General features: G+C 42.6%; 1 protein-coding gene across 1 annotated transcript in view; it reads left to right on the forward strand.

Annotated features, from left to right (window-relative positions):
* Window positions 1-6,000, forward strand: part of kcnb2b (potassium voltage-gated channel subfamily B member 2b) — a gene marked incomplete at both ends in the record, with an annotated part of 173,620 nt that overhangs the window by 9,794 nt on the left and 157,826 nt on the right. The window lies entirely within an intron of this gene.

Here is a 6,000-nt window from a genome sequence, read left to right on the forward strand (position 1 = left end):
AATGGCCGCAAGAAAACTGATTGCAGAAAGCAACAGAGAGAGCCACAAGTGAGATAAAGATAGGTAGCAAAATAGAACATAGTGACAGAGGAAATAGCCCAGAGACAGCGAGGGATGTGAGAGATGTGGTCATCTATAGTGATGCCGTACTTACAGGATGCCTGGCTGGATCATTGCAAACCTTTCCGATGAATGATGAATGTAATGGTCAAAAACAAAGAGGATATAAGCTAATGCAATAGCTTACTTAGTTGAGCGTGTGAGGAAGAGGAGGGAATAGTTTTTGGGCTGGTCCTACCTGTGCTTTATAAATAGGTCCTCTGGTGATCGAGTGCTTGCTCTTTTGGAGTGTGTGTGTGGGCGCTGCTCACCTTGTCACAGGTGAGCTTACAGGGGGAGAATTGTGAGATCTCACCGCATCTCGCCAAGTGTGCTCCAGACCCATTCAGATCCATTGAGACAAAGATTTGGCATAAAATGTTTCAAAATGTGTCTTGAAACAGCAGAAGTTGCTTAGCAAAAGAAAATGTGTTAAAGATTTATAATGCGTCTGGTGTTCTTAATGTATGAGGACCACAATGGAAATAAGCTTAGTTTAGTTCATTAGTTTAGTTGTACAGGGACAATGCACATCAATCAACATTGCTGCAAATGTGCCAGTTTTAGCTGGGTAGCTAATTTTCAACTGCAGTCCCCTGGGCAAGGTGTTGATTGCCGGCGTGGATTGCCAAGCGTTTGGGCTTTATTGTGTTTTCATCCTCTGTGATTCTTTTATTTTAAATTTCTCTTATATTGTGTGTTGGCAAGATGTGCCCTTTTTAATCACCAAATAAAACCTAACCTAACCTAACCTAACCAAAAGACCATATTTGCAAACAGCTGGGAAGCCTCGTTCTCAAGAAAATTAAAATGTGCGCCACACTGGGGAGATTTCATTTCTCTCTCTCTCTCTCTCTCTCTCTATGAGCCGCTTATCCACCGGACACAAGACGGGCCGTGTCAAACCTCTAAAGGGATGTTGGCATTGTTTGCTTACACTGGGCATTAAGTTCCATTAGCGAAGCTATAGAAAGCCATCATCCCAGACAGATGTGTGCTGCCCCCATCCTCCTTTGTGTACAGTGACTCATTCATATCATTGAAACACCAAATACACTTAACGCAATCTCATACAAGTAAAGCCACATCCAACTTGCTGGGATTGGCTTGAGTAGTCAGATGCAACGTTATTATATATCACAGTGACTTTTTGTTTTACATATTTTTTTTCAAACCCACTGCGAAATCTATGCCCATTAGCGCATGTCATTCATTATTCATGCAACGATTAATCTCGCTTAATGAAGCATATAACCTGTAAATCTGCTTAATAACCTGTCTATGTTCTTCCCTGCAAGTCCCTTTTTGCGCGATGTCAAATGACACGCAGTAAGATGATCGCTGTTGCTGCATTTTCTAGGTGACGTACAGAACGATGTGCAAAACGCGTGTCATTAATATCAGGGCCACCACTATATGCCACCCCCAACTGCTGATTTAGTGTGAGTGTCAACATGAGTTAGGGGCCATGCTCCTGGTGTCATAAATTAACACTACAAGTTGTCACAAGGATGCTTACTGGGCTCACAGCGCTCAGTTTTAATATATAGTATCATTTATTTTGTCGTTTTGCAAGAGCAAATATCTTTGTATATATTTTTTTGGGCATGCAAAAACTTTAAGATAGAAGCACCGCGGTACAAAATGTTAACTTAGGAAGGGAGTGCGAAGAGCTAAAGTTGCAATATATATATATATATATACTGTATATACCCATTGGTCCAAGACCGAAAAGGTTTTACCTATTTAGGTCCACTTCGATTTAGACGTCCATTCAATCTGGGCAGCCTGGAAAAAGTAATGGCCGTTGATTCAGAGCATTATAAAGAGATCAATGTTTCTACTTTCCAGACATTTCAAGTCAAGTTTTCTATCCTCTCTCTCTCTCCGCACATGAACTATGCCCAGCGCCGTGCTTTCTCTTAATGTGGATGTGCAGCATTACTCTCTCCTTTATCTAATAAGCCAGACTAAGTGGGAATGCTATAGGCCGGCCGGCCACAGACTAGTGCTATTCTGTCCTCCCACGCCGGGAGTCTTGGAAGCAGCCAAAGTCAGTCCAATGTTGATGCGGACGATGACACAATCTGGGGAGGCTGCTGTAGCATCTAACAAGGTGCTGTAACTAACAGACACCTCCAAATGTCAATCTTTGTGAATGTCAATGTTGTCATGTTCATCAGTCTGGATAAAGCGCAGCTGTGTGTGCATTTAAAAAAACGGCAAAGGTTAATACGCATCGCGGTTGCGTAACACCGTTCATTTTCGGCTCATTAAATTTTGATAGATTCACGGTTATGTGAGACAAGATACGTTAGCATTTTAATGTGCGGCCTAAAGTGTGACAGGAACAAATGTAACTCGTGGTAGTGTAGTACTGTTGAGCGTCGTCGGCACACAGCTGTTGGAGCTGTCTGTTGCTTTTGGATCACTACAGACACGCGCTCACTCTCTCTCTCCCTCGCCCACGAGTCCACGACAGCCTCTCACACAACAACACTGAGGGATGAATTTGTGCTTTCTATATTATCGCCGTGTTTTCACAGAGTCGAAGAAGGGAGAGAGGTGGGAGTGAGAGGGAGGCCTGAAGTCAGCATGAAGTCTAGTGCTTCCCATCTAGCTCTGGGTCAAACCTGAGCAGCAGGTCCACCACCCATTCTCATCCTTTCATCTCTGCATGAATTATGCTCAATGCTTAGAGGGCTAAATCGATAGACATTGGGGGGGTTTTTCCCTGGGAGAAATCTTCTCAACTTCTTTGGCAAATCTGGATTTGTAGCTTCTCTACTTTTGCTGAGTTTGTGGAAAGCTCAGAGAAAGCCTACATGCCCAGCGCGTTGTGGCTCTGGCTGTTGTGCTCTTTGAAGTCAGATTTGGGTTGTGTTTTTTGGTTCTGCAACCACCATAATTCACTGCCTTTTAGTATGTCGCACAAGGTAATGCCTCTCTGCAAGGCTCTTCTCAAGGTACAGTACACTACCACCTGTGGGAGCTGTACTAGCAGGTTCCTCTTGCTGTACTACCTCATCTCATTTGGCCTTTAGCAAGGGATCAGCTTGTATTACAAGACTGGAGCTTATCATTAAGGTAGAGAGCACATTGTCTTCTCCTTTACATAAGAAGGCCTCTTATGGGCAGAAGGTTTGTCACTAATGAATGTGGGTGCTGGTACTTTCTGCACATGTTGATCAGCTACTGAGCACTAAGTATATACTGTTCTGCTGAATTAAATATTAGATGTCCTAATGGACGCTAGCATCAGCTTCATCTAAATCTACTGTTACCTTATAGAGCGAATCACCGTGACGTTGCGTTTACAACAAAGCTCCTTTCCGGTTAGTCACCCTGCTGTTTTATTTCGAATTGTGGAGATACCACACACTTGTTTATTCTTTATTTCTGTTGTCATTTTTCAACTGTAACTGTAACGTTAAAGATATAAACCCTATTAAACACGGTGGCCCGACCTATCTGACGTTTGGTTGTGCTGTGTTGATAACAACCATCGCAACCATCACAACCAACCTGGTCGCACGAGCTGCTAGTTTTGGGTGATCTCATGCTGTAATTGGTTTTGATTCTGTGGTCCAACAGGTAAATGAGGTCTCTAAACTAACGTTAGTGAAAGTGTTGTTAATTAATGAGATATGAAAGCATCAAACATGTGTTTTACACTTAAGCATTTAATCTTTATCTCAGTTGTTACCCACCCAGTTTGCTCGGCTACATTAAACTGTATGTACGTCACGTGATACCTGCATTGTCGACCCGGACGTTATTGTAAACAATAGGGTGATTCGGTCTATAGCATTTAGCTACTCAAAAAAAACTCTCGTAACGGGACAAGCCCCGTCTTTTATTGTCACACGAACACCACAACACATGCATGCGGCCACAACACACTCATGCTGACGGTGGCCGGTGAAAAGTGTCCTCTGCATTTAACCCATCCAGGCATGTCCTTTCCTCCGGGGGGCAGGCCAGGAGCAGTGGTCGCTTTCTCGTACAGCGCCCGGGGACCAACTTCGGATGTTGTCGTCACTGGTCGGATGACGATGACGATCTGATCTTCTGCATGTTTTTAGTGGGGGGGTTATATACGGAGGAACCCCCTGGGGGAGCACGGGGAGAACATGCAAACTCCACACAGAGAGAAAGGCCCTTACGACGAGATACCCCACCTGGGCAGTAGGCACTGAAGATATGGGGGGGAACACAACCACAGCGCCCACAGTGTCCCAGGCGAGAATCGAACTCAGGACCTTCTGACTGTGAGGCGACAGCTCTTTGTTTAAAGCCTTTGTATCTTTGCGCTCTCTTCTAACAGCCCATAATTACAACGTCATTTCTCGGTTGGTCACTAGGATTTTTACATACGTTACTTTTAGGACTAAATAACAATTTGCATAACAACAGCATTGATGTTGATAGGGATAATGTAGATCATCTTAACTGGCTATGTAGGTTAGGTTAGGTTCAGTTTATTTCATATGGACATCACAGAGCATTGGAGATGTAACATACATGTGTGCACAACAACCAGACAGTGTTAAGTGTTTATAGCGGAACGCTAATTTTCAACACCTGTCCACAGGTTACTTTTATATTAAAATACACCCCAAAGGACATAACCAAATATAAAGCCACAAGAGTAAAGCAAGGATGTCACTAGGAAGTCACTAGAATACACCCCAAAGGACATACCCAAAATAAAATAAACTATGACATTATGTCCTTCAGTTGAATATTTAGTGTTAGTGTGTTGTTTACATTATAGTCACTGAAGTCACACTTCTTTGTATGCATAATGCATTTCAATAATCTTGATACTCTCGATGAAATACTGTATGTTTTAATACAGGCTGGATAAACAACATCACAATCATCATGAAGTTCATCACACAAAGGGATGTTCTTTTTTCAATCTAGTCTAAATGAAAATTGCACTGTGAAACTGAAACTACGATCAGATTATCTCCCACTGCTAAGAGAGTGAATAGATTTAATTGGGGTTTTACAGCAGAGATAGCCTAGGGTCAAATGTAAAATGAAGAGGAGGTCAGGCAGGGGCGGAGCGACCCTATCAGCCCAGAGGGGGCGAAGCTCTTAGGGGGGGCCCCATCAAAAAAAAATTTTTTTTTTTTTTTTTTTTTTTTTTGAAGGCCAGGCCAGGCCGCAGGGCCGGTTCCAGAACAAGATGACTAGGGGTGCATCCTAGATAGGAAGGGGTGCAGATGCCCGGCCAAAGGCCGGGCCCACTCGGGTGGCCGGCCAAAGGCCGGCCGGCCGAAAGATTTGACATGTTATTTTACTAAAAATAATGCATTTGACCATCATTTCAAGTAGAATGATACCACCCAAGCAAGAATATTTCAAGTGTTTCAAGTGCTTTACTGAAATATTTGGACCATATAATGATAATACAATTATCTCAACCTTAAAAGGTTACATATAGGTGCCAAAAAGCCATAAAATCACATCAAAGAACAAAGAAAAACAACAACTATAATTCAAGTTTAAACAGTAAGTGTGCAGCTGTAGCATTTATAAAAAAAATTACTTTTCAACTGAGCATGCAGACAAATAAGGGTGCAATGCATGCTTTTGCACCCCCGTAGAACCGGGCCTGCCAGGCCGCGAAGAAAAATGTGCCTTTTTTGCATGTTTGAATCGGTTTTAGCCATATTTAGTGGAATATCTCATTTTAAACACACCAATGTTATTGTCTATTGATTGAATTTCTCTCAGACTCACACCACTGACTTTATTAAATAAAGTCATTTTAAGTCACAACTGTAAAATAGCTGATAGCCCCTATATCCGAAAACACAATTTGTCACTCACTGAGCCAAGTAATATTATGTCCAAGAAAGACTACAGTGAAGCCACTTTACAGACAAG

Source organism: Poromitra crassiceps (assembly GCF_964638095.1).
Source record: "Poromitra crassiceps genome assembly, chromosome: 2".
NCBI lineage: Eukaryota > Metazoa > Chordata > Actinopteri > Beryciformes > Melamphaidae > Poromitra > Poromitra crassiceps.